A 27,206-nucleotide genomic window follows, 5' to 3' on the forward strand; every position below is an offset into this window, starting at 1 on the left:
CCACTGATGCAATTAACTGACTTAAACTGTATCTCAAATTTCATTCATGAGAAACAAGGAATGAAAAAAAATCCATTGCTTCAAAGCAATTTAACAAATTCACTGATCATTTTCCGCTAAGTAAACTTTGCCATCTGTAAAATAGCGCATGCATTCAATAACACCTTTAAATAACATAATACAGGGAGTCCAGAAAAAAACTGACTGTTTTCAAAAATTCATAAAATAAAATGGTTAATGTTAAAAAAAAATTGCAGAAAATTCATGTGCTGGGCCGTGAATTTCGTCTCCCAACGTTCCAAAATTTTCCAATAGATGGTGCAGCAGATGTAAGCAGTGGCGTACCGAGACAGATGGTGGCCTGGGGCGCTACTCGAAATGGGGGCCTACCTGGTATTAAAACTGAAGTTTCTCAAACTATGTGTACGTACCGTATATTACAGTAATTACTTTAAGTGGTACATTTTTACATATTTCAGGTAGTGTTGGTTTGATTTCGGAAACTATTGTAAATACTACAGTAAAACACATGGTTTTAAGTAAAATTTAAAAAATACTATATTTTTAATAAAATTGTGCTTTGTCAGAAAATATCAAAAACAGAAAAAAGTCCTAAAATTATATAGTATCTTAAAAATTTATTGCATCTGAACATCCAAGTACAGTGAACAGAAACGTTTAGGTATTCTAGATTTAATTAATTTTAGGATAAAAATTGGCTTTTACAGAAAAAAAACCCTTTACTATTCCTTTGAGTAAGACACACCAGGGAACTTTTTACCTGATGACATCACCTAATCTCAGAGAAAAATATTTTTAAAACATACTTACCTAAATAAGGATGAAATTCACACGTTCACAGTCTGAATAAAACTTTTCTGTTAGGTCTCACTCACAAAAAAAAAAAAAAAAACGCTCTTTATGTTCTTCAGATAAAAAAAAAACTCTGGTATGACCCTATACTTGCCTGGCGCGTTTGAATGAAGTGGAGAAAACGCTCCGCGCGGCTTTTCTGGTAGAATTAAAAATATTTAATGTTCGAAAGAAATTAAGACAAAAAAAATTTGCGTATGCGTGGGTTTAACTAACTAATCCGATTTCTAAAGCGAAGAGCGTAATTTCCCCCCGATTATCGGACAAAGGGCTAGGCATAGGCGGATTTAGGACTAAGTTCCTGGGGGGGGGCAGGATCTTTTTTGAGCAACATTTTTAATTGCCCCCCCCCCCCCCATGTTTTGGTTTCTGTTCCTGTGATGAATAAGGCCATGATTTATCTTTTTTTGTGTGTGTCGTTTTCATTAATGTGTGTTTTCATGCTGTCCTTTTTGAATTGACCTTAAGAGGGGTGACTGGTATCAAGAGTGACACAGGGCTCTCTTTTAAGTTGGATATAGAATATCTCCAATTTTAGGGGGTCCGGGGGTTTGTCCCCCGGAGGATATTTTGTAAAATGGATATAAAATTCTGCATTTTGAAGCCTTATAAGAGTTAATTGGATAGACGAAAATCTCAGGAAAATATAGACAATTTTTTTTAAAAAAAGTTTTATGATTTAAATGTGCTTTGTGATGTAAGTTAATACTTTAAAAGAAATGGTGTACGGATTTAGAAAATAAGTAACATGAGAGTAACATACTACTCATTTGAACAATTCATAATTTATACACTTGATAAGAAATAAAATTGAAGCACACTTTGCTTAGGAGTTTCAAAGACTTGTCTAATTATTTTCAAGGTTTGGTTGGTTAGATTGGGTGTTTTGGCACAAGAGCCCTAGTAGGTTATACTGCGCCAATTCTTTTCAAGGATTTTAGAACATTTAATGATTTAAGGCAACTCTTTTGCACTTTCCAGTCTCTGAAATTGAGCACTAGGTTATACAGTTCTACGGTCTTGTTCAAACTTCGTAAAAAAAACAGCTATTTTAAGCCTAAAAGAAAAAATAAACTATAGAATTCTCATTACAATAACCTTTTTTTAAATTATAAGCAGTGCAGAAAACGAGAAGGAATGGAGGTAGTGTATCATTTTTTTTCTGGGATAAACAGATTAACAATATGCAGTAGAAGCAAGATAAAAGCAATCAATAGAAAAGAATTTCCAAAATACTGCATTCGGGATTAAATAAATAGCAAGATATGAAACATGTGAGTCAGAAAAATTTATTTCAAGCAATATGTTACAAACATAAGAACCATGATTTTCACTTTTTTGATGCAAGATGTAGCAAGGAGCTGAATTTGACATATTTTGGCATTCCTCCCCCACCATTTGTTACAAATTTTAAAATTTAAGGTTTGTAGCCACACGTTTCCAAATATTCAAAGCTTTCAATGAAATTAGTCTTTTCAAGCACTTTGCATTTTTTAAGGAGCGAATGATGCATTTTTTGCGAGTTACCGGCCCACTTCAAAGTAGGGACCGTAAGCTATAGCTTGTTTATCTTATAGGCAAATCCTTCCCTGTATGTAATTCACTCTTGCCTGCAGATTTTTGTAATTTTTACGAAAATTCGTCAGTTTTTACAGTTAAAGGGTTTTTACAGTTTTACCAATCTGAACGTGTGAATTCCGAAGGTTCTTCAAAATCTTTCGTCTGTAACAACACAAAATATCTAGTTTTTGAAATCACGCAAATTGAAAATAAACATTCTGAAAAGAAAAAAAAAAACAAATTATAAAGAGTAGATCGTTCTGTTAGCGGAAATGGGGGAGGAAGGTTTCCTTTGTTTTAGGTTCTAATTTGAAAAAATAACCGTCAATTATTATAAGTGTTGCAGCTGAATTCATAGCTCGTTTAGCCTATAGTTCCATTTATATACTTGCCCAAATGATTTTCAGTCAAATGGTGAATTAAGACATATTTTCAGCACCCCAGTGACAGCTGTACTGTTTGTATTTAATGTTCTTTTTTATATTTTTATTTCGCCCATCAGAAAAGGACATTCGCGAACCTCTTCATTTTCATTGAACTATTCAAAAAAAAATTTTTTTTTTGTCTTAAGGTTTTGGAAGATGTAATGTTATTATGTGAAGTCCTCCCAAAACTGGGGGGCATTGCCCTCTATGCCCCCCTCCTATAAATCCACCCATGCCCTTCTGAACTATTCAACAAAGAAAAAAAAGTAATATTTTTTAAAAAAATTTTTGGAAGATATGTTGTTACTACATAAAGTCTTCCCAAACTGGGGAGGCATTGCCCCCTTCCCCCCCCCCCATAAATCTGCCCATGGGACTCGGAATTATTTCTATTGCTTGGCCGCAGCTCATTTCTCCATAGTCAAGTAAGCTTGCAATCGAGTATAGAATGGATGGGAGGAGGTATTATGCAGTCAAGGTAAAAAGTCCCGAAGGATTGACCAATTAAACAGTTTTACGCTGTCGAAAAGGGCATAGCAAAAAGGAAGTCCCCTTTGCTTGAGTCAGAAGGGGTCCGATAAAAAGAAAAATTTATCTGACTGATTTTTCCAACGCCACAAAGGATAGATAACTTCTCATTTAGGAATGGATTTTCTTGGATATATGTTTGAATTTGGTTTCAAAAATAGTGTATGAACTAAGACTAGACCATCGTAGTCTTAATACACAAAACAAAACATAAAACAGATATTTTAGCTGTATACTGTAATGATCAAAAATTACAAACGTGCATCTGTTATGCATTAGTTTTTTTTTTATAAATTGTTCGAAAAAAAATGCATAAAACTTTGCTGAAAGCACTTAACAAAATAAAAGCAAATGATTTTTATAGGTTTAGTTAATTTAAAAATTTGGGGTCCCCATTAAATTCGTGGCCCAAGCGCTCATGTGCCTTTGTACACTAGGACGGTCACTATGAAAAAAAGTCATATTTAACAAAATGTATGATATATACTCGCATATATAGGTAACTGATTAATATTTCTAATCATGATGTATATGACAGATCTACTGGAAAAATAAGATACAATTTCGGGGCTTATGCCAAAGCGGGGCCTGTGAGACATAATGCCCTCTTTGTTTAGGGAAGAGTCACTGAGAAAATATTCATTCTACATAAAAAGTCAACTTTTTATTTATCTAAACCATGACATAAGACACGTCTGGCGAAAAAGAAAACGAATTAAAATTTTGGGGCCTATGTCAAAGCGGGGCCTGGGTATCATAAACCCTCCATTGATCCCGAAGAGGAATTGATTGTATCCCTGAACAAATATTTGGTCTTTAAAAAAAATTATGATTTATTAAGCCAACTTGTTTAAGCATTCAAACCAAGATATGCGACAATATTGGTGAAAACCAAAAATTGAGATTTGGGGGCCTATGTCAAAGCGGGGCCTGGGGCGGACCGCCCCCTCCGCCCCCCCTTCGGTACGCCACTGGATGTAAGACCTTAAATCATAGAAAGTGAAAATCACATAATAGTTTTTCGAAAAATGTTTTTAATAAATAAACTTTCGCAACAATATTTTCAAAATGCCTGCCGCCGGCTGCAACCACAACCACATGTCGCAATTTTAGGAAAAATCGGTGAATTCCAAAAATTATTTTTCGACTTAGAGGTTACTATTTGCAGCGCCATCTATTGAAACACTTTTGAACTAAATTTTGGATATCTGGGGGACGAAACTTATGGCTCACACATGAATTTTCTGCAGAAAACTATTTTTTTTTATCATTAACCATTTTTATGTTATAAATTTTTGAAAACAGTCAGTCTTTTTCAGGACACCCTATACATAATATACAGTTCCCTCATTATCTTTTTTAACGCTTGCTTCGTCACGGGATGAGAAGGAGAATATTTGCTCCGCGCAATGCTACAGCTGCTGTCACAGACAATTACTTCCGGTGTGCTGTGGCAAAAGCTTTTTTTGCTGTTTAGCGTCACGGGATTTCCGTGGCAATAGACATAGCGTTTACAAAAAGCAACTCTCAAAACCACCAGTAGTTTTTGGCTCTACATTGCGTATAATTTAAAAGAACATCAATGTCCCTCGTTTTGTTAAGTCAATAGGAGGAAATCAAGTAGTGTAGGAGGTATAGGCAAATATCCTCTTGCACGAAAAAAAACTTTTTGGACGCGTCAAGTCCGCAATTCCATTATTGCAAAACAAACCTGTTGGGCGCCATATAGTGTGAGAAAAAATATAAGTATCCGAAGCGTGTTTATATTTCATTGCTGCTTTGATTTCCTTTTTATTTTTCCAAAGTACATTTCAGTCCTCTAAAGATCTCAAGTAGGGGAACATGGAGCAAAGTGAAATATTTAAGATCACTTACTTTGGTCGAAATGAACAGATTTGTTATGAGAACTGCGGTACACGAAGAAAGAACTATATATAAAAATTACAAATCTTGCATTGAAACATTATTTTTATTTTTTGCACCGTGGGAAAAAAAAAAGTGGAAAATTTTCATTTTTTTTTTGTGGGGCAAAGTGAAAAATAAAATTTTAATAATGAAACATTTTCTCTTCTATTATTAAAGATATTTTCGATCATATAAATGAGAATTAATGAATAAATGAAAAAGAAATGAAAAAATTCACGAAAAAATACTTAAATAAGTTAATCTGCGAGGAAAGATAAATGAGTGAGTAAAATAGTGAATGAACAAGAAAATAAGTGAAAAAATTAACAAATAAGGGAGTTATGAGCATCTAAGTGATTTGAAATAAGATTATATTAGCAAATGTAATGAACTATTTCACTTTGCGCCGCTTGTACTTGACTAACAGCACAAAGCATTTAAAATACAAATAAACTTAATACTAAACAAATAAATACTGCACTGAATATTAGTAGGTCTCATTTAATATTTGAAATATAAGGGTTACCCAAATGAAAAGTGAATAAATGGAATAAAAGTAATGCTTTTAATGTAAATCAAGGGGAATCGCCATGGGCGTTGAAACATAGGTCCCAATCCCAGCGTTGAGGCAGCAGGTCGATGCCTTTGCTGTAGAGAGAAAGGAGCTGATTACTGAGGATTAGGGTTTTCAATCCCGCATCGAATTCAGTCCTGCGGGATTTCGGGATTTTAAGGAGCCAATCCCGCGGGATCCCGGTATCCTTGATTTTATAAAAAATTTTATTTTAATGTGTAATAGAAAAAGTTGGCTTTTTAGAATAACTGCTTTTGTTACGTGAATTAGTAGTTTTTCCCAATTCCGTACACCAATTGCAGAGAACTAAAAAGTCAGATTCCAATTAGCAACTATCGTTTTGCACGCAAAAGTGTGCCCTAAAAAAGTCTAACGCGTCTTAACGAAGCATTGTTCGTATGGAGTGAGAAAAGGTTTTCGGTTGCTCAAAAGAAATAATCTTCTGGATGCAAACACGTGCTGCTCCAGTGCAGGTGGTTTTACTGAGATTAAATAACTGCGGACATTTAGCAAAAGATCCCAATTCACTTCATCACCTTCCGAAGTAGACTTTTCTTATGCTCTAGGTTTTTGTTCAAGAACAGCAAATTTCGGGAAAAAAGCGATGGCTATTGGATACGTGTTTTGCTGTATACAATTTAACTTGCATTGAGAATACCCAAATGACTTAATTAACGTTTGTCATTGTGTCAAAGCATTCGAATCATTTCAGCAAGGGGTGAGGGCTGCTTGGTTTCACCAAGTCACAGTCTCGGTAAAAATTTTTGATAACTTCGCTAATTTTTCCTCTCACTTGCGAGTCATCCTGTGTTTCATTCAAGTTTCGGTCGCCTCTTTTAGAGCCGTGCCGAGCGTTGTATAAATAATGCCAGACTGTCATGGGGTGTCGACCGTAGAGAGGAAATACTTGGGTAGAGAGCGCGGAGCAACCCCCAAGCCGTGCCCAAGATAAAATCACATGACCTGTGGACGAAATTCTGCCTAGCCGTAACCGGTTCCGACAACCGCATAGGATTTGCATTGCGATGGTTGCGTTCGCTTAGAAATTTTAACTGTTCTCGTTATTTAAAGAGCTTTTAAGATTGTACAATCCTTGTTGTACTTCTGAATGTCAAGATAAATGTTCGAAAGACATTGCTGAGCTATTTCGCAGTTACGGGCGACAAATTTACTTGCTTTTTCTATTTAAAAATGATTTTTAAATGTATCAACACTCGCTGACATGATGATATATTATTCTCTGTTTGGTTATATAATTTATTGTTCTTGTTTAATTAGCGATTATTTTTTTTTCAATATTGATTTTCATTGTTTTACTCATTAAAACCCATTGGAGATTAATTCATCTACTGATATTTGTTATTTTTCTCGGCGAATAGACTTTAGGCTCTTGGCGAGCAATTTTATCGCCAGGGCTATCGAAAACAAAACAGTGTCGTTTCACATTATAATTGTTTTAATGATCATTAACATTCCTTGTTATTCTAAAATATAATAAATTTGTAGTAGGAAAAATGTTTCACACAAATAAATAAAAAATGTTTTTACAAAAAAGCCCCGAATTAAACGATTTCATGAGTGCTTATGAAAAATTAACGAGTTGTATAACACAGTATATCTCATTCACTAATAAATTATGCACGCCCCATTTTTGTAATGTTTATCAATTAAAATTAGACAAGCACTGAACACCATATTTTGCCGAGTACCGAACATTCGATTGAATTCGAACCAAATATTCGACCGTATACGGAATATTTGCAACAAAAAAAAGTTTTAACTGTCATTTTGGAGTTTTATAGCTATAGAAAATGTTCATTTACTTTGTAAAATGTAATATTCCATTTAACATCGTAAACTTATCTACTTAAAAGTATACTTATTAAATTAAAATAAAATAAAACTAGTTTGAATTTTGAGATTTTTAATCCAAATGTGCGTTTTGGGCTAATCGCATCAGTGAATGGTATTTCATCCCTTGTGATGTCATGTGCAGAATCGCAAAAAATGAATTTCAATCTGCGCGCCGTTTAAAATAATTGTTAAAAAATATTAAGCTTTGTCACATTATTTTAAAAAAGGTTGAATCCTATGTGTTTCAGCATGCTCTTTCAGACAAAAATACTTTCGAATTTCGGGAACAACCCCATTGAGAAATGAAATTCAGTACCACCCGAATATTCGGTGCATCTTTAATTAATATTTAATTATTCAAAAATCATGCAATGTTTTGCTTAGTCCTTCGATGTCTTTTGATATTTATAATACGAGACAAAGACAATAAAGTATTTAACAGTACAGTAATTGATGCAAATTGACTTTTTCAAGATATGTAAATAAATTATTGAAAATGTGTTGTTAATTACAAGCATCGATTTTTATCTTTAATCAAGGCCGTAGCCAGCGGAGGGGGGGGGGGTCCGGAGGTCAACCCCCCTGAAATTTTCAAAATTTTAAATGCTTTAAAAAAAAACGTCGGATGGTCAGTGAGTGTGACCCCCCCCCCCCCCCACCACCTTCCTAAAATTTCTGGGAGGTGCGAAATGTTTGATGCTATAAAAAAAAGTAATAATAAATCATTGGAATCAACTTGATTACTGTTCACTAAACCAGTCGAAAATATTTCCTTCACTCTTCGCGCACAAACGACCACTAACTCACCCGTTGTCTGAAAATTTTTCTGGATTCTTTTCCCTTCAAAAAGTAGAAAGAAGAAAAATCCACATTCCAAACCGGCCAGTCGACCTTCATGCTTTGTTTACCGATGGACAACAGGTGTGAGGGGTGTTTTCCCATTTGGTTCAAAAATTTCTCCACGGGAGGCTTCCGCCCCACTGACCGGAAACACGATTGACCAATCCGGTGTCTTCCAACTCTACGTAAGGTCTGAAGGGAGGGGTTTAGGTGCTCAGACATTCAAGGCTGTTTTCAAGAGTAAATTTCTAAGCTTAACAATCTGGCGCCCTAGCTTGGCGCAATTTTTAGCACCATTCGGGGTTCAGGCCAGTGGTTGCCATTGAAAAGTTCAACGTGGTAGAGAAGAGAGCAACTGAGCCACCATTCGGTATTCCGGGGGGGGGGGGGGGTCCTCCTAAGAATTTCCACGTGGTGAAACTGGTTGCACGTGCCTATGCAAATTAGGGGCAAGTTCATTGAGAGCAACCGTCAAGGTAGTAGACTGGAAATAACATTCAGCTCAAGCATCCAGTTCCAGGGAAAACCGTCGCCTCCAATTAATTAAAAAAAAACTCCTTAGTAATAAAATATTTAATTAATTTTAAGGAAAATAATAAACATTTATAGTTTATTTTCGACTGAAAAATTAATTATAATGACTTGATTAATTATTTGTTTAAACTAAAAAATCAAATGCTAATTTAAATGACAATCTACTTTATCAAAACCAATAAATAATATTTTATCACAAAAAAGCAAATAATTGCTTTTGTAAAATATCTACTTTTAGCGTTCATTGAATGATTAATCAGGAACTTGGAAGCTATTTTTTCTAAATTTTATTGAATAACAGATGTAATAATTGATAATTATGCACATTATCAGATGTGCATTTAAACAAAATTCACCCGGAGGGGGGGGGGGGAGAGGTCGTATTTGACGACTTTGCTAACTAACTTTAAAATATATTATCATCTCAAAAACCACGTTTATGGGTCTCATATGCTTCTAAGTTCTCAATATAAATTCAGTGTTATTAGACGATCGGATCAAAATATTCACTTTTGAATGTAGCAGAGAATACTTGTGCATTTAGAGATGGACACACCTGCAAAAGTCCCTCATTTGTGTTTGACTTTTTTGAAAATTTTAGTAAAAAGAAAAAAATGATCTTAAAAAAAATGTATTGTACTTTTTGTAGAATGTGCAGACAGAAGTTTACAACTCGTATTAATTCATAAACACAAGCGTTTAGTAAGCCGCACTTACATTGTACCTCAATAATTTTATTTATATTTTAGCGCAAGGGCAAAAATTGGTGGAATGCATGGGTTCACAAATGCCATTCTTTTTTTTTTTTTTTCAAACATATAGTAACTTTTTTCAAACAAAACACTCTCTCTCTCCCACACACCAAAGCAGTTCCAGCTTCCACTTTCGGAGAGGTCATTATTAACTTATAATAGACAAAATAAAAATGAAAAAATCAGGAGAACTGCGTTACATTAAATGACTAACTATGGGCATGGTTTAGGGTTTTTTTTAAATTTAGATTGTTTTTGAACTGTGATGCTGCAGTTCTGGTTCTTGGGAAAAACTGATTATCAGAGTGTTAGAGCTTAGAAATTACAGTCTTATAGCTGTGAAATTTACATTAATTTTCAACAACGGTTCATACATTTTTCTGACATAAATTGAAATGCACTGGTTTGAGCAGTTATGGTCACTCTAGTTTAGTAATGGCTGAGGCATACACAGAAATTTTGGAACCTGTCTAGAAATGTAAAATTTCCGGAAATTTTGAAGTGGTTTAAAAAAAAAAACAGTTTTTTACCGTTTTTTTTTTCGGGAAAAATTGGAAAAAATGGCCTCCCTCCATGCATGCCTCTGAGTTATGGGCCAGGGCCATACTAAAAACTAAAACTGGTCATGCTAGCTGAGTTCAATTATTTTCATGAAATACACAAAACAGTACGTTAAAACTTTTATTTTTCTTGCAACATCATCAAATTTCAAGTAACCAATTCCAGCGTATTTAAATTAAAAATTGGATAAATAACCCCTATTTTTCTTAAGCACTTTTATACTTGGCCTGGTTGTCACAGAAAAATCTGAGGTCTGCTTTCGCTTATATCTCAGCAACTAAACGACTTGGAGATTTTGGGATTTCACTTAATGATTTGCTTAATTTTAAGGTACAATTTAACGCTGAAAAATTAAAATTCTAAAATAAAATTATTTTTTCGGTTAGGATGAAAAACAATCAATTTTCATGTAATACCCATTAAATGTTGAATATAAAACCCATTCTTACAAATTTTGTTGCCTTGCAACAGTGTTATTAATAGTAATCATAATGTCAATTTTCAATCAAAGCTTCTCTGGAGCAGGAATGAAATTTATTCATTGTCATTGCTTTTTTGGGGTTTTTATCCTCATCTATGCCAATAATCGATAACGAGTTTAAGTAAAAATGACATATTAGGATCTTTATCACAAAACTTGTATGTTGTGAACCATTCTTTTGCTTCTCAGCAACTAGACCACTTGGAGACTTCGAAATTTCATTAATGATTTGTTTAATTGTAAGATACAACTTAAAGCTAAATAAAGACTTCGTTTAAAAATGAAAATCTTCAATATAACAGAATTTTTTAAAGAATACTAAGCAGAAAGGACAATTATATCAGAAAGGACAAAGTATTCCTGTAGTTTTCAATTATTCCAAGAAAAAGACTTCACTAACGAAAAAAAGTGCGCTCAAGTCATTTCAAAACAAACTTTCCCATTAAGAAAAATATGCTTGTTTCAACACTCAAATTTATCATTAAAAGCTAGATAATGATAAAACATTCTCTACGTGACTTGAGCCGTACTTTTCTTCGTTTTTGAAGCCTTTTTCTCGAAATGAAAACTACATGGATACTTAAATTGTCCTTTCTGACCCAGAATAGTTATTTTGTCCTTTTGAGGGGCACTATGAAAAGTGCTTAGTATTAAAAAAAAATTCTGTTATTAATCGCATTTTGCAAAAGCGATTTTTGACAAATTGCTTTCAAAAGGTTCATTTAACCAGGGCTGCGGAGTCGGACGGAAAATGGCAGACACCGACTCCTAGATTTTTTTTATCTATTTATTTATTATTTGTTTTTCAATCCCCTCCCCCTAATGGGAAGGGGTTAAACCTCAAAACATAGATTGAAATACTAATTCCTTTTTATGAAAATTTAGCGTTGTACCTAAGATTCTAACCTAAGATGCATACAGCGTTAGAAATTAAACTTGAATATCAAATTTTCCAATAGTTAGGATTTTAGCAGTAAGATTACTTTGAAATCCCATGCTTTAAAATAATTGAAAAGGATTAATTTGCTCTCACTATCAGCGCATAACATATAGATGTTGATCAAATCGTTTGCCTTTAATTTATGAAAGCTGTAACTTGAGAGAAAAAAAAAACCTTTTTGCTAAGTCAAAAAACCTTTCTTGAGAGGGTGTGATCAGCCCCGGGTGACATCCATCTGGTGGGTGACGCCCTAAATTCATTTCAGAGTTCATAAAACAATAAATACTTTTTTTCTGAAAAAATTCCCCCATAAACCTTAAATTATACTTCATCTATAAAATTTTAACAAAAATAGGGCATTATACTGCGGGGAGAGGCAGGGTACATGGTACATATACGTCTGGAGCAAGTCGTACACAAAATGTGAAGGTAACATATTGTGTCATAAATAATCCTGCATTTATCTTACTCACAAATACAAACCCCAGTTGCTTAAAATATCATTACAAATTAGAATTTATTGATGTGATTTGCTGCTACTCATTGGTAACTTATAAACAATTATATCAATAAAATTGTGAAATGAAATTTGAAGCATTGTCAGATGCTTTCATTTTTTGTTATTAACTGCAAATTAAACTTTGATTACAAAGACTGATTTTTAATAGGTTGTTTTTACAATCAATATTTAATATTTCAATAGGTGTAAAAATTAGAAATTAAAGTGCTGCAAAATTTAAAATGCAATTGCTTTTCTTAAAAAAAACAAACTTTAGCTGGACATTTTATGCATGGAGGTATGTTACTACATCCGTGATTTTAAGTAAAAAAAAAATAGCAGTTAATGTAAACTCGCAATAAATTAAGGTTTTACATTGATTACTAATTAACATTATGGATTTTTTTCTGGTTATAGTGTCATTTGTTATAATAGTAAAACTAATTTAATGTTTCAGAAGATTTAATAAACATTTAACGGCAACAAGATTTAAATTTATGGTCTATGAATTTTTTTTAAATATTTAAATTAATTTAAATGAGAAAAAAATAATAAATAAGAATTTTAATTAATATTGTGACATGGTATTATCCTGATACTTTCATTCATTGCATAAAAAATGTTTCTTTGGGAATTTTCAAAGTTTTAAATTTGTTTACTATGCGGTTGTTGAATGTTGAAGTAGGGGAATGTGGGACAAAAAGTGAATAGGCAAAGTGAAATGGTGAAATATTTACTCTGCTTTTAGCACCACCTTTCTAGTAATATTTTAACTATATAGTAAAAAAAATGTAGCCTATTCCAGCTAAGAAAAAATAAACTCTGAAAATCATAGAATATGATAACACAAGCAATTTTCAAAATATGATTCTTATATTGTAATATTTTATTGTAAGTGGAAAATTATTTTTGGTATTATTAAATGATAAATTTCTTGTAATAAGCATTTGAAATATTAATTGAGACCTAAAATTCAGTGCAACATTCATTTGGTTGATATTAAGCCTATTAGTATTTTATATTCAGCAAATTACCGCCCATTAGCCAGGGCTAAAGCAGAAATACGTGAAATACACCGCCAGTTCAGTCATTTCCAGCCGAGGACTGCAGTTTCGTGCTTATTAGCACTCATCAGCCCGGCATAGGAAAGTGACTGAGCTGGAGATGGAAAACCTCTTAAGGAAGCCAAGAGTGCGAAACAAACTGGTAGCTACTATGGAATTAGCAGACCAGACGAGTGACCGAAACAATGGTTCGGTTCAACTCGAAGATTGAACGCAAGGCAAGGTATATTCAGCAAATTACCGCCCATTAGCCAGGGCTAAAGCAGAAATACGTGAAATACACCGCCAGTTCAGTCATTTCCAGCCGAATGAATGAGTGCTGGTTGATGAGTGCTAATAAGCACGAAACTGCAGTCCTCGGCTGGAAATGACTGAACTGGCGGTGTATTTCACGTATTTCTGCTTTAGCCCTGGCTAATGGGCGGTAATTTGCTGAATATACCTTGCCTTGCGTTCAATCTTCGAGTTGAACCGAACCATTGTTTCGGTCACTCGTCTGGTCTGCTAATTCCATAGTAGCTACCAGTTTGTTTCGCACTCTTGGCTTCCTTAAGAGGTTTTCCATCTCCAGCTCAGTCACTTTCCTATGCCGGGCTGATGAGTGCTAATAAGCACGAAACTGCAGTCCTCGGCTGGAAATGACTGAACTGGCGGTGTATTTCACGTATTTCTGCTTTAGCCCTGGCTAATGGGCGGTAATTTGCTGAATATACCTTGCCTTGCGTTCAATCTTCGAGTTGAACCGAACCATTGTTTCGGTCACTCGTCTGGTCTGCTAATTCCATAGTAGCTACCAGTTTGTTTCGCACTCTTGGCTTCCTTAAGAGGTTTTCCATCTCCAGCTCAGTCACTTTCCTATGCCGGGCTGATGAGTGCTAATAAGCACGAAACTGCAGTCCTCGGCTGGAAATGACTGAACTGGCGGTGTATTTCACGTATTAGTATTTTAATTATTTTATACAGTTAGACAAGTATATGCGGGGAAAGTGAAAAGTTAATTTTGTTTAATTATTGAATCATTCATTGAATCTTTTACGTATTTTTTATTAATTTCGTTATTAACATACCTTAATATAGTAATTCACTTATTTTTCATTCATACACTTATTTTCTCATTCATTTACTGTTTATTCATCACTCGTTTATTTGTTCTCATACATTAGTTAATTTAATTATTTATTCGTTTATTTCCTTTAGCACCTCTTCATTTATTCATTCAATCTTTTATTTACTGATTCCTTTGATCAAAAATATTTTTTTATAATCGAATAGAAAACTTTTCATTTCAAAAGAATTTCAATTTTCACTCTGTCTCTTGAAAAAATAAAGCGAAAATTCTTTCTTGAAAGCGAAAATTCGCCGCCGAAAATGAAAAATACTATTACAATGCAAGTTTTATTATAAAATACAATGTTCTTCCATGTACTGTAATTTTCAAAACAAATTTCCAATTCGTTCATTTTGAAAAAGCTCAGTCAGCTTAACCATTTCACTTTGCCCCACATTTCCCTACTCTGCCAAAACAAATAATCGGTTTGTCTGCCGATATACAGTGTACGAATACCAAGTATTCCGTGCATCTCTAAAAAAAAATAAAGAAAGAAAGAATACGGGATTGCTTTTTTAAAAACTAATGTAAAGTTTGTTACAGTTTTATTTTATTTTTATCCTCATTCCGGCAACTTTATCAAAATAAGTTTTTCATTTATGTTTTTCCTTTATTTATCCTTGTTGATTTCTAGCTGCTTTTTTTCATTGTGCTGTACTCTAATTTTATAATCTGTACACAGGCTGCAAAGTTTTGATAATTTCGATAATTTTGTAACCTTATCTAGGGGAAAAGTATTTGTATGTAAGTAAGGTAATTTGTATGTAAGTAGGGGAAAAGTATTTGTATTTGTATCTAGGGGAAAAGTTTTGTAACCTTATCTGAGTTTTCTAGGGAATGGGAATCCCTGTTGGATAAAGCAACCAGCTTTTCGACGAATGTCCAAGTGGTTGGTTTGCTTCCCAGGTATGGAGTGCATAAGAGCTGGCTAAATCAACGTGCGAGGTGTATGAACTTGCTACTGAAGTCAATTTGCGAAAAGCGCAGTATCAGGTTCATTGATGTATGGAGTCATTGTAAACGGGATTGGATTGCTAGGGATGGCCTGCATCTGAGCTCTACAGGGGTCAAAATGGTTAATGGATTAATTTTAAGGGCTTCGGAGTCAAAAAACTAAGTTGGAATGGGGGGCATGGTTCAAGTATCAGGTATCGAGAGAATGAAATTTTTTTGGGTATTGCTAGAAATGGAAATAAAGTGACGAACAAGAGTAGTAATGTTAACAATTGTAATTTAGGAAATTTTAGGGTGTTAAATAAAAGCAACTTAGGCATGCTTAAAGTTTTCTATACCAATGCTCGCAGTATTAGGAACAAGATGGATGAATTGAAAAGCATAGTTATGGATGAGAAGTTGGATGTTATTGGAATTACAGAGACATGGGCTACCGAATCTGATGCAGAATTATTACATATTGCTGGGTATAATTTGTTCAGACAGGATAGAGTAGGTAAAAGAGGTGGTGGGGTTTTATTTTATGTTAGAGACAATTTTATTTGCAATGAATTGATCATAAATGATAAGCCTACTGATATTGATATGGTTTGGCTGGAGTTGATGAGCAGTAAGGGCAAAAAGCTACGCTTTGGAAACATTTATAGGCCACCTAATTCAAACCAGGGACAAGATGAACAGATGTACCGTATTATTAGTGACATGTCCAGTAAGGGATCCGTTATCATAATGGGGGATTTCAATTTTCCGGGTATTGATTGGAATAATTTTTATCCTGGTAATGGCAAAGAAGAGGAATTTTTAAAAGTAATTGGTGACTGTTTCTTAGATCAAGTTGTAACTCAGGGAACTCGTGAGGGATCTAGTTTTTTGTGACATAGGTAGTTTTGTTCAGGGGTTGAGTGTAGGGGAGCATATTGGAGATAGTGATCATAACAGCATTAGGTTCCGGGTTAAATTTGAAGTGTGCAAAGATGATAATTTTAGGTTTGTGCCCAATTTCAGAAACACCGATTTTGTTGCGGATAGGCAGAGCTTGAAAGAGGTTTTTTCGTCAGGGTTGGAAAATAGCGACGTAGGTCAGCAGTGGACGGAATTTAAGGATAAACTTGCTAAAACCGTTGGGGACTATGTTCCATTTAGGAGAAAAGGTGTTAGTACCAAAATTTGGCAGATGTGGTTCTCCAGGGAGACTAAAGAAGCTCTTAATTATAAGCAAGCCACTTTTCGTAAGTTTAAAGAAACTGGTCAGAGTGCGGAGAGGCTCCAGTATGGTCAGGCAAGGCGAAATTTTAAGTATTTGGTACGGATTCAGAAAAGGGAATTGGAGCAAAGGCTGGCAGATGACATTGATGGGAACTCTAAGAGGTTTTTTGCTTACGCTAATTCTGGGAAAGCTCGAAACAGTCAAATTGGGCCTTTGGTTGATGAGTATGGAAATTTAATCCAAAACGATAGGGATATTGCAAATGTTCTAAATAACTTTTTTTCCAGTGTGTTTAACGATAACTGTATCTCAACAGTTGACACTAACAAGACACAAGCTATTATACAGCTTGAGGATTTTGTATTTTCCAGGGAGGAGGTTTTATTTCATTTGAAAAAGATTAAAGCAACTAAAGCTCCGGGACCAGATAATATCTATCCAAAAATTTTAGTTGAATGTGCAGAGGAATTAGTGGATGTTATTTTGAATATTTTCAATGCTTCTTATAACTCGGGGACGGTGCCAGAGGATTGGAAGCTGGCTAACATAACGCCGCTCTTCAAGAAGGGGTCTAAAGGTATTGCTGGGAATTATAGACCTGTAAGTTTGACTTCGGTGATTTGTAAGATTTTCGAAACTTTGATCAAAATTAAGATCATGATGTTCTTAGAGACTAATAGTCTGTTGACTAGTTTGCAGTATGGCTTCAGGAAAGGTAAATCCTGTACTACTAATTTATTGCATTTTTACGACAAGGTTACCTCAGCTTTAGATAACAAAAAATGTGTGGATGTTGTTTATATTGATTTTCAAAAAGCTTTTGACAAGGTACCGCATGTTGCTCTTCTCAGCAAGTTAGCTGACATTGGAATAGGAGGAAAAACTTTACTTTGGGTTAGAAATTGGCTTACTGGTAGGAAGCAAAGAGTAGTTGTGAGAGGAAATCATAATTGGAGTGATGTTTCAAGTGGGGTTCCTCAGGGATCAGTTTTAGGGCCTCTTTTGTTTATTATATTTATGAATGACATCAATGAAAATATTTCTGGAAGCATGAATTGTTTCGCTGACGATGTAAAAGTTATGGGGATTGTCGAAAATGAAGAACAAGTAAAACAGCTGCAAGAGGATTTAGATCATATTACTAAGTGGGCAGATAAATGGGGTATGGCAGTTAATGTAGGGAAATGTCAAGTGCTACACTTAGGTCATGGAAATAAGCGTATGAGATATCGTTTATAGGGTTCAGTCATAAATCAGGCAGAAAATGTAATGCATCTGGGTGTCTGTATAAATCAGGACTTCAAGTTTAGTCAACAGTGCAGTATTGCTAGTAACAAAGCCAACAAAATGCTTGGGTTCATCAATAGATCTATTTCAAACAAATCTAAGAAAGTTCTTCTGCCTTTATATAGGAGTTTAGTAAGACCTCATTTGGAGTATGCTGTTCAGTTTTGGTCGCCTTATATGAAGAAAGATATTTTTGTATTGGAAAGGGTTCAAAGAAGGGTAACTAAATTAGTAAGGGGACTCTCAGATTTAGATTATGATACCAGACTTAATAGGCTTAACATGTATAGCCTGGAGCAAAGGAGAGTCAGAGGGGACATGATTCAGTTATTTAAATTTATCAAAATGAAAGATGTAAATGGATTAAATTTTTGCGGGGAAAGCAGGACAAGGGGTCATTGTTTTAAGCTATTTAAATCTCAGGCTAACTTGGAAATCAGGAAAAACTACTACTTTAGCAGGGTCGTGGGCACTTGGAATAGCTTACCGGAAGAGGCGGTAATGAGCAAGGAGTGGATAGCTTTAAGAGGGCCATTGATCTTCATTGGGGACTAATTAATTGACTAGGATCAGCCTAGCTGGGCCCAGAGCCTGTTGCTGGTCGTCACATTTGTATTTGTATTTGTATTTGTAAAATCATTGTGTTTTATTAAAAATAAAATGGTATTTATAACCAGTTGATCATTCATTTGTCACTAAAATAATTTTAATTCACTTAAGACATTAATTATGCAATTACTTCATTATTATTTGAAAATTTAAAGCTTAAAATATAATTGTGTCGATTTTTTTTTTATTTCCTAGGTTGGCAATAAATACTTTCATTATCAATTTGAGCGAGAAAAGTAAAACACGTGAAATTTTCGCCACAGTAATACGAGTCTTTTCCACCTTTCTCAGCACCCAACATGGCCGCCATTTACTCACAGTGTACTTCTGACGCGACATTAGGAGTAGATAACGCCATGTTCCCACCTGTATTCCTACCTCCTTGTCAATCAATCCTTCTACCATGTATTGGCATTTATCGATATTTAGGGATCGCCAAAACAGTTTATTTTCGACAGTGGGCAAAGATGGCGATGGCGTGGCTCAGACTTTCAGATCTCTTTGTTAAGAAGGAGGTGTTGGCCACGTGGTTTCGATTGACAAGCTTATCTTGATGTGTTTGACAGTTTGGGCCAGTTGGAACCTCACCGGTGTGAGGAAGAGATGATAATAGCAAAGTCCCCCAGGCCTTCTTTGTCCCAAGATAAGCACGTCTGTTGCAGAGGCGGATTTAGAGTCGTCACACAGTAGGGTAGGGAGTATATTGCTCCCCCCCTCTTCACCTCGGCATTTGAAAAATTAATGTTTTTTCATGTAAGTGAGCGTGGATTTTGTTGTTTTCCGATAAAATTTGAAATGCCCCCCCCCCGAAGAAATTCGAAATGACGGGTTCCCCCCCCCCCAGTCTGAATCTACTAGTTTTGCAACACACTACTCACATTACATTTTAAATCATAGCAACGCCTTATTGTACATGTATAGTTTGGTCCTGGAAGATGATGATGGAAAAGTGGACTTACATATGCAAATATAAAAATTATTAAACTTTAAACAGGGAGGGTGCGAGCTCGGCGAACGTGAAAAAATGGGTAATGCCGCACATCCTGGACTACAAAACTGCCTAAAACAAGTTTATAGCAAAACTATGGAATTTATTTCATTAAAATACTATCGATTGCTAGTAATATCAATGTAACTGGTTTCAACAAATGACGGTCATGGAGGGGGCGATTGCCCCCACCGCCCCCCTAGTAAATCCGCCACTGGTTTGTGTGAATTTATGGAGCATGTATGAGGAGTGTCTGTTGTTCACTTCTGTGACTAGTCTTGTGTATGCCGGAGCTAAAACATGTCGAATAAGCGAGTTATTTTAACGTTAGAGCAGCGGAGAGATGTTATATAGTCTTATGAAAAAGATAGTTCAGAAAAGAAGTTGGCAGATGTTTTTGGTTGTAGAAAAACGCAAATTAATAAAATTTTGAAAAACAAAATTCAAATTCGGAAAGAATGGGAAACTTTCAAGTTTCGAGGTGTGAAGGAAGAGAATTAGAATGGAAAAATTTCCAGAAGTCAATTATGCTCTATTGGTGTGGTTTAAAGTTGCTAGGACAAAAAATATTCCATTTAGTGGAACTTTAATGATAAATATAAATAACTAGCAGTACCCGCACGGCAATGCCCGTGCTAAAAGGGAAGTCCGTTGAATAAAATAAATGACATCCCCCCCCCCTCCGCTATATGAAATTATAATTTTTAACTAAAATGCGCACCCACTTTTTAAAAAAACCTATTCAAGTTTCCATAGAATTTAAAACTATTTTCCAAAACATTAAAATTAGATCTAGAGTTTCTTAAAAACCCTTTAGCGAGTGAAGTGGTTATTTCTGCAATTCTGTTATTTAAAAAATGAAGCAGGGGAAGAGAGTGACTCAACCCCTTCTTCCCAAAAGCCTCTAGTACAGTGTTGTCCATTACCTTTCCTTCCTGTACAAGTCCAAAATACTCTCAATCATAGACGGCTGGTGAACCAAAAAAATGGGGAGTCAAAAGAAGTGCAAAATGTGAATGGAATAGCTGTGTGTTTTTTTTTTTTTTTTTGTACAATTTGGTCATATTATTGGATTTAAGAATTACTGATTAAACGACCTCTAAAAACGGAATACAGCTTCAAAAAAAAAAAAAAACAGGTCGGATGACCACCATAGAAATCTCGATTCCAATTAAAAGTTCCATACTTGTGCATGTGCAATGCTATGAGAAAAAAAAAAAAAACTTCTGAAATTTTTAAGTTTTTATTTTCGGAAAATAAATTAGCCTACCCAGCATAATATCGTTTTTCAACGGACCAATAATTTATCACTAAAAAAAAAAAAAAAAAAAAAAAAAAAAAAAAACCGGGGCAGCCCCCTCCCCCCACCATTTTTAAAAGTGAATACTAACAGCACCCTCCTCTTCTCCCGTACGAGCAGCCTATGATCCCATTGTGTCAAAAGACATAGTAACCTTTTGTACAACTCTGTCTTTTCACAGATTAATTTCGTTCACTTTGAACCCCCCCCCCCCCCCGAAAAAAATTCCCGGCTACAGCCTTGTCTTTAATAATATCTCTTTAGGGTAAATGAGGTTGAGAAATAATTAACATGACATGAAACCGCTATACGAAAAGCAACAGTCTTTTATCGAAGCGAAAAGTTGCGATGTATGAAAAAAAGCTGTTGAAACATTCGCGTGCGCCAAAATACGCGATTAACGCCAAATGTTGCAGCTTTCAACCACGTGTTTTGTGGGAAACTCTGGCGTGTTTCTCCAGTAGGGGAAAAAATTGACACTTGTTTACAGCCGTACGACCTAAACAGTTGTAGCCGTACACCGCCACCTTTCGCCGATAGGTGTCCGCACTACGCTCATGCATCCATGGAGAAAACCTACAATAGTGGAAACTTGAGCTCGCTTGGCGGGAGAACGGGGTAGAGCCACCACCACCGAGATTCTACTCAAGGCCAAACAGCGGGAGGAAGATGGCTCCCCAAGAAGACCTATGCGACTGGATCACCACCACCGAGATTCTACTCAAGGCCAAACAGCGGGAGGAAGATGGCTCCCCAAGAAGACCTATGCGACTGGATGCAGCTTGATGCAGATACCGATATTTTATGCAATTTTCTTTCTTAATCCATCGTTTAAATAGTTTCCTTTTGTCAGCGAAATGCTTATTTTGATGCTCGCGATGCGCATTTCTTTTCGGTGAAAACGAAATAATTCCTATTGCAATTATTAAATGAGTATGAATACATTCCTGAAAGTATTTCTGTTTGTCTTCAGCATTCAGTATGATTAACTCTACAATACATTATCAACAATAATATTTTTTTCAGCGTGGGATAATTTAATAGTCGTGGTTAATGTTCACAAAAAAAAAAAAAAAAGCAAAGATCCATTTCACGGAACTCATTTATTCCCTTTTGACACATCAAAATATCACTAAAATAAAATCCTTTTCACTATCTCAATAAATAAATGCACAAATAAATGTAAAGAAACCAATAAATTATTCAAAATATGTTTTACATTTAAAAAAGAAATTTTATAACATAATTAGACTTTAATAAGTTAAGATTCATTGCTTGTGCATCTGAGGCTGATTTTTTTTATTTAACAGCGCAAATTTTGATAGTCCACTAGTTTAGATCAAAAAGGATCAACACCAGTAAAAATCTAGAGATTTTTCTGACTAATACTTAAGTGGGAATAAAAAATAAAAAATATGCTGAGAAAACCAAAGAAAAAGCACCTTTTTAGCTATTTTCATTTCATGGCAGTAGCTATTTTTTAATAATAGGTATAAGTTGACTGCTTCTGCTTTTAAGACAAAGCATGATTAAAATTAAATTTAACATTAACACCCCCATCCCTTAGCTACAACCACCATGCTTTCAACTATAATTCTAGGAAGCAGAAGTACCCACTATTTCCTAAAACTAATTTCCATACTTTTTAGCAGAATTTTTTTTTTTTTTTTTTGATTTGGCAGTTTTCTATGTTTATCAGCTTAAAGTCAACATAATTTCTGAAATGAATTCGATTGTTCATTTGGAATGAAGAGGGCAAAAAACTTTGATAAGAAAGCAATCTGAACTATTGAATCAATTCGGCTAACTCATATTGAGATAAGACTTGAATAATAAATTTAAGATTTATTAATACATTATTATGTTTAGATAAGATGTGATGTTTTATGATATGCTTAAAGATAAGGTTTCCATAATCCTGTAAATTTGTAGTGTAAAATAGTATGTTCGACAATTATTTTTCTTAGCTATATTAATCATGATGTATAAGAAAAACTGCAATTTTTTTTCTTGTTCTGAAGTAAAAACAATATTGCCATGTCTGAAAATCTGTTACTCACACAGAAAGAGATATGCATGTAATTTTGCTAGTTCAATTAAAATTATGTAATGCAGTAAAATTTAATTTTGAGTAAGATTTAAAAAATGCGAAATTAATTTATCTAAAATCTACTCATTTCAATTAATGACTTTGTTAACTTGATTCAAATCAACTGATTTAAAAAATAATCACTTGATTTAAATCATGATTTTAATCAATTTAAATAAAGCTGATTTAAATCAAAGAACCCTGCTTATAACATTAAGCATTTCAAAATTAAATCTGTCAACTAGTTTACTTTAACAATGTTTGGAACTTGCGTTCATTCAACAGCGTGCAACATCGTGCCAGACAGTTTTCCCCCAGAACATAAACTTAAGTAATTCTTATGATCATGTATTTAAGAATTTTGAATCATTTCCATGACCTATCCTTTTCCATATAAAAAGCCCTTACATATATCTATCTCTATAAAATGTTTCATTTGATTCCACTCACTTTAACTTTTCTGATTTTTATAAACTCAAAATATATGTTTCTATGAAAGTGACTCATTTATATTTTTAGGTTCTTAAAAAAACCCTCAATTTAAAGTACAGAATTTGCTGCCCTCTTAGCATTTAGTAGGAACTATTGCAACATCGGTAGTGGGTACTTCCAAAAACTAAAACATTAGATAATTTAGAATTAATAAAAAATTTTATTCTTTATTTAAACTTTTATAATGATTGTAAAAGTGTTTATTTTTTGACACGGAGTTTTGACTTTATAGTTAATCATGGTTAAAATTAAAACTGTCAAAAGCTTGCCCACCAGGGTTTTTTCCATATTAAAAAATTAAAGTAGAAAGTTTAAACATTTTAATAAAAATATAAATGATTACATATTATTAAATTATTGTTTTGAATTAAGAATTTAAATTCATTTTCAACAGATATTTGTTGTGACGAAGAAAATAATTTAAAAAAATGATTGCATAAAATACGAAATTAAACAAAAATTTAATTTTCATGAAACGTATTTTAAATATTTCTGTCTCACTGAATGTGAAAAATATTTTATAATTAGGATACAACCACACAAAGAAACAAAAACACTCACGAATAAAATTGGCATAAGGTATACTGAACCTAATATATTACCAGTCACTGTAATAGGGGAGGGGGAGTGGAATAATGATTTACTTTCTGGTTATTCACGCAACTGTATACGGTTTGTGATTATTCAGCTTTTTAAAAACAGCTACAAAAATTAATTTTGCTAAAAGTAATTATTGACATTTGTTATTCAAATTATTGACATTTGTTATTCAATATACCAGTCTTATTTTTGAGAAACAACAACAGAATTAATTTGTGCCCATTTGTTTTTAATGAGGAAAAAAAATTAAAGAACTCACCCGAGATGACTTAGTTGGTGCAAAATCCTTGCGTGGAATGGATTTAATCCATCTTTTGCACATTTCTACATCGGCCGAGAATTTAAAACGGTGCTATCGTAATTGCACTGAAATCCAGGCACACAGCATCTGAACGGCATGATTGATAAACACTTATGCACAATAACAAACGAAATAACTATAATAAGCGAAACTTAACCACTAAACAAACAAAATATGAGAATCAACAAAAACAATTCACACAATAAAATTTTAATCCAAGAGTAAATGGCGGGGACAAAGCATAGCGACGTTACTTTCAGCAAATTCAACGGTGTGAAAGATTGAAAACACTCCCCCAGAAGGTTTGGGGAAAGCACAAACAGGTCTTCTTCGCGTGACTCATACACTTCCCTTCGGAGAGCTTGTTTGGCCTTGAGGAGTATCTCGGTGGTGGTGGTAGAGCGGAAGACTAGATTTGTAAGATTATCGCTGTTTCGCTAGCGTTACGATTTTTGCTGATGCACTGGAGGGCGTGTTAACGAGGATGCGATCGCTGATCTCATTGGATGCAACCAGTTATGTAATAGCTGCGCTTTTTGGGAAGACTGGCAGTTTTGCTTTTCTCTTGAAAGGAAATAATTGATGCAAATGAAACTTAAATGAAGTATTGTTGCGTTGTGTACCGTATCCTGTTGTAAAACCATAAAGGGTGGACTTCACACTTTTACGTGAAATATATTACAGTAGTTAGTAGTACAAGAACTTATATTAAATTAAAAAAATAAAATAATCGCGACCTCGATTGCCTTAGCTCATTTTCAGATGAATCTCGCGGGAAAAAGCGCGCATTAAATTCAAATTTTTTTATAAGAAATGAAAAAAACAAGCAAAAAAGAAAGATAATCACAACTACTGAGTTTTACTAGTCGTAAAAGCAGAATCATGAGAGAAAATTGAAAATCCCTTACTAAAACCAATTACAAGTGTTTTGTTTGTTAACTCAAAAGAATTGACAGTAGATAAGAATTTTAAATGATTAAGCTTTCTACTATTGTGTGCCAATAATGAAATCGTTACCAATTGCGTAAATAAAGGTTTAGAATTGTTCTTGAAACATACTTGAAAAAAAAGGTTATTTATAACTTCAGTTCAATATGAATCTAAAGTCCCAAACGAATGCTTTCATAAGCAGGAAAAATGTGTTCTTTCGATTGCTATCAACGGGTCAGTCCAAACACATTAAATAATATTTTTTTTTTTTTTTTTGAGCAATCACGAATTGCGTACTATTCTCACTTTCCCAAGTTTGATGTTGCTCTGATTTTTCAGATTTCCATGACAATGTTTGTTTTTAGTACTTATTTAGGAGGGAAAATTTCGCCTTCATAGTTACAAACCATGTGCGGTTTGATTTTATTTATATTTTTTTCAGGGCTGTTTTTTTTTTTAGCAATAACGAATTATATACTATCCTCGCTTCACCAAAAAGGATGTTACTCTCCTTTAACAGACTACCATGACGATGGTTGTTTTTAGTATTTATTTAGAGAGCGAAATTTTCGTCATCATAGTTACAAATCATCGGCGGATTGGTTTTATTATTAAAATTATTGTTATTATTTTTTTTTCAGGGCCTAACTCAAGCAAACTTAACATTTAAAAAAGAAGGTTTTTTGGGTAAAAATTGTGTTTTTTCAGGCGAAAACACCTGTATGGATGAATATAAACCATAAAACTATCTAAATTCAAAATTTCCCGATTACTCATTCCCATCAGTTAACACTGATAAGAAATAAAAATACATAACGTAATACGCTGTAAATAATCTTTATGATAAATGTACTGGTGAATATCGGCCATAAAATCACAATCTTAATTACTGCATCCATATCACTATTTTATTTTTCATGGATATGCCTCGTATTATCTATTCTGGAAAATCATGAGTCATAATAGGACGGGTGCAGATTTCTTTACCATTTCCATTCCATCTGTAGAAATATGAACTTCAACGAGTAGGGTCCTATCGCAATTCGTGTTTGCGGAAACGTCAAGATATCAAAATTTAAATGATTTTTTTCTCTCTAAATAACAGAGGACAGCACGGAAAAGAAAACGTAACTAAACTTTCACGTGTTGCTACCCCCAAAAGTAGGATCAAGGGAAAATTTTAAATCTTTTTCTTGCTGACATAAGAAGTATTTTGTTTATTTAACAGAAACTGGCAACCGATAAAATTTTTAAATCAGTGATCTTTCCCTCGTCACTAATCGCGTGCATGAATAAAAGCTTAGGATTAAAATGGATGATAATGCTTATGGATGAAAAGATGTCCGAGAAAAGCTTTTGTCGGATGTCAGAGTAGGCAAGGGAGAGCAGCTGCACCCTTAAAAATAGAAAATATTTAAAATTAAGCCAAAAAATTAAAGGCTGAAACTTAAAAAAAAAATTGGAATTAACTTATCAATGATTTCGGCTCTAGTAACAGTGTCATTGATTTTGAAAATGTATATTTTTTCTTTGGAACAGTAAACTACTCCAATAAACATTGCAAAACATTATTTATGACAGTATAAATAATTATAAAATCAGGAATACAAAATAAATATAAAACCATGAATTCCAGCAAGCTGTAAATAACTATTGAAAAAAAAAATAGTTAATTTAATCCACTAGTGTCAACAATACATATATTCAGGGGTCAAAAAATACTAGTTGCCAGATCGTTTTAAATTTTAGAATTGGTCTAATCTAAACAGTAAAGTTATTTAAAATGTAATGTAATTAAATAACCTTGACAATGAGCGCATAAACATCCTATTTTTGGGTCATTCTCACAGAAATGCCCTCGTTATGTTTACGAATGTTTTATGATTTACACATATTTTTACAAGTTTAAATGCTTTTCAGGCTACAGTTTAACAAGATAATGAAAGTAAAA

Source organism: Uloborus diversus, chromosome 9 (assembly GCF_026930045.1).
Source record: "Uloborus diversus isolate 005 chromosome 9, Udiv.v.3.1, whole genome shotgun sequence".
NCBI lineage: Eukaryota > Metazoa > Arthropoda > Arachnida > Araneae > Uloboridae > Uloborus > Uloborus diversus.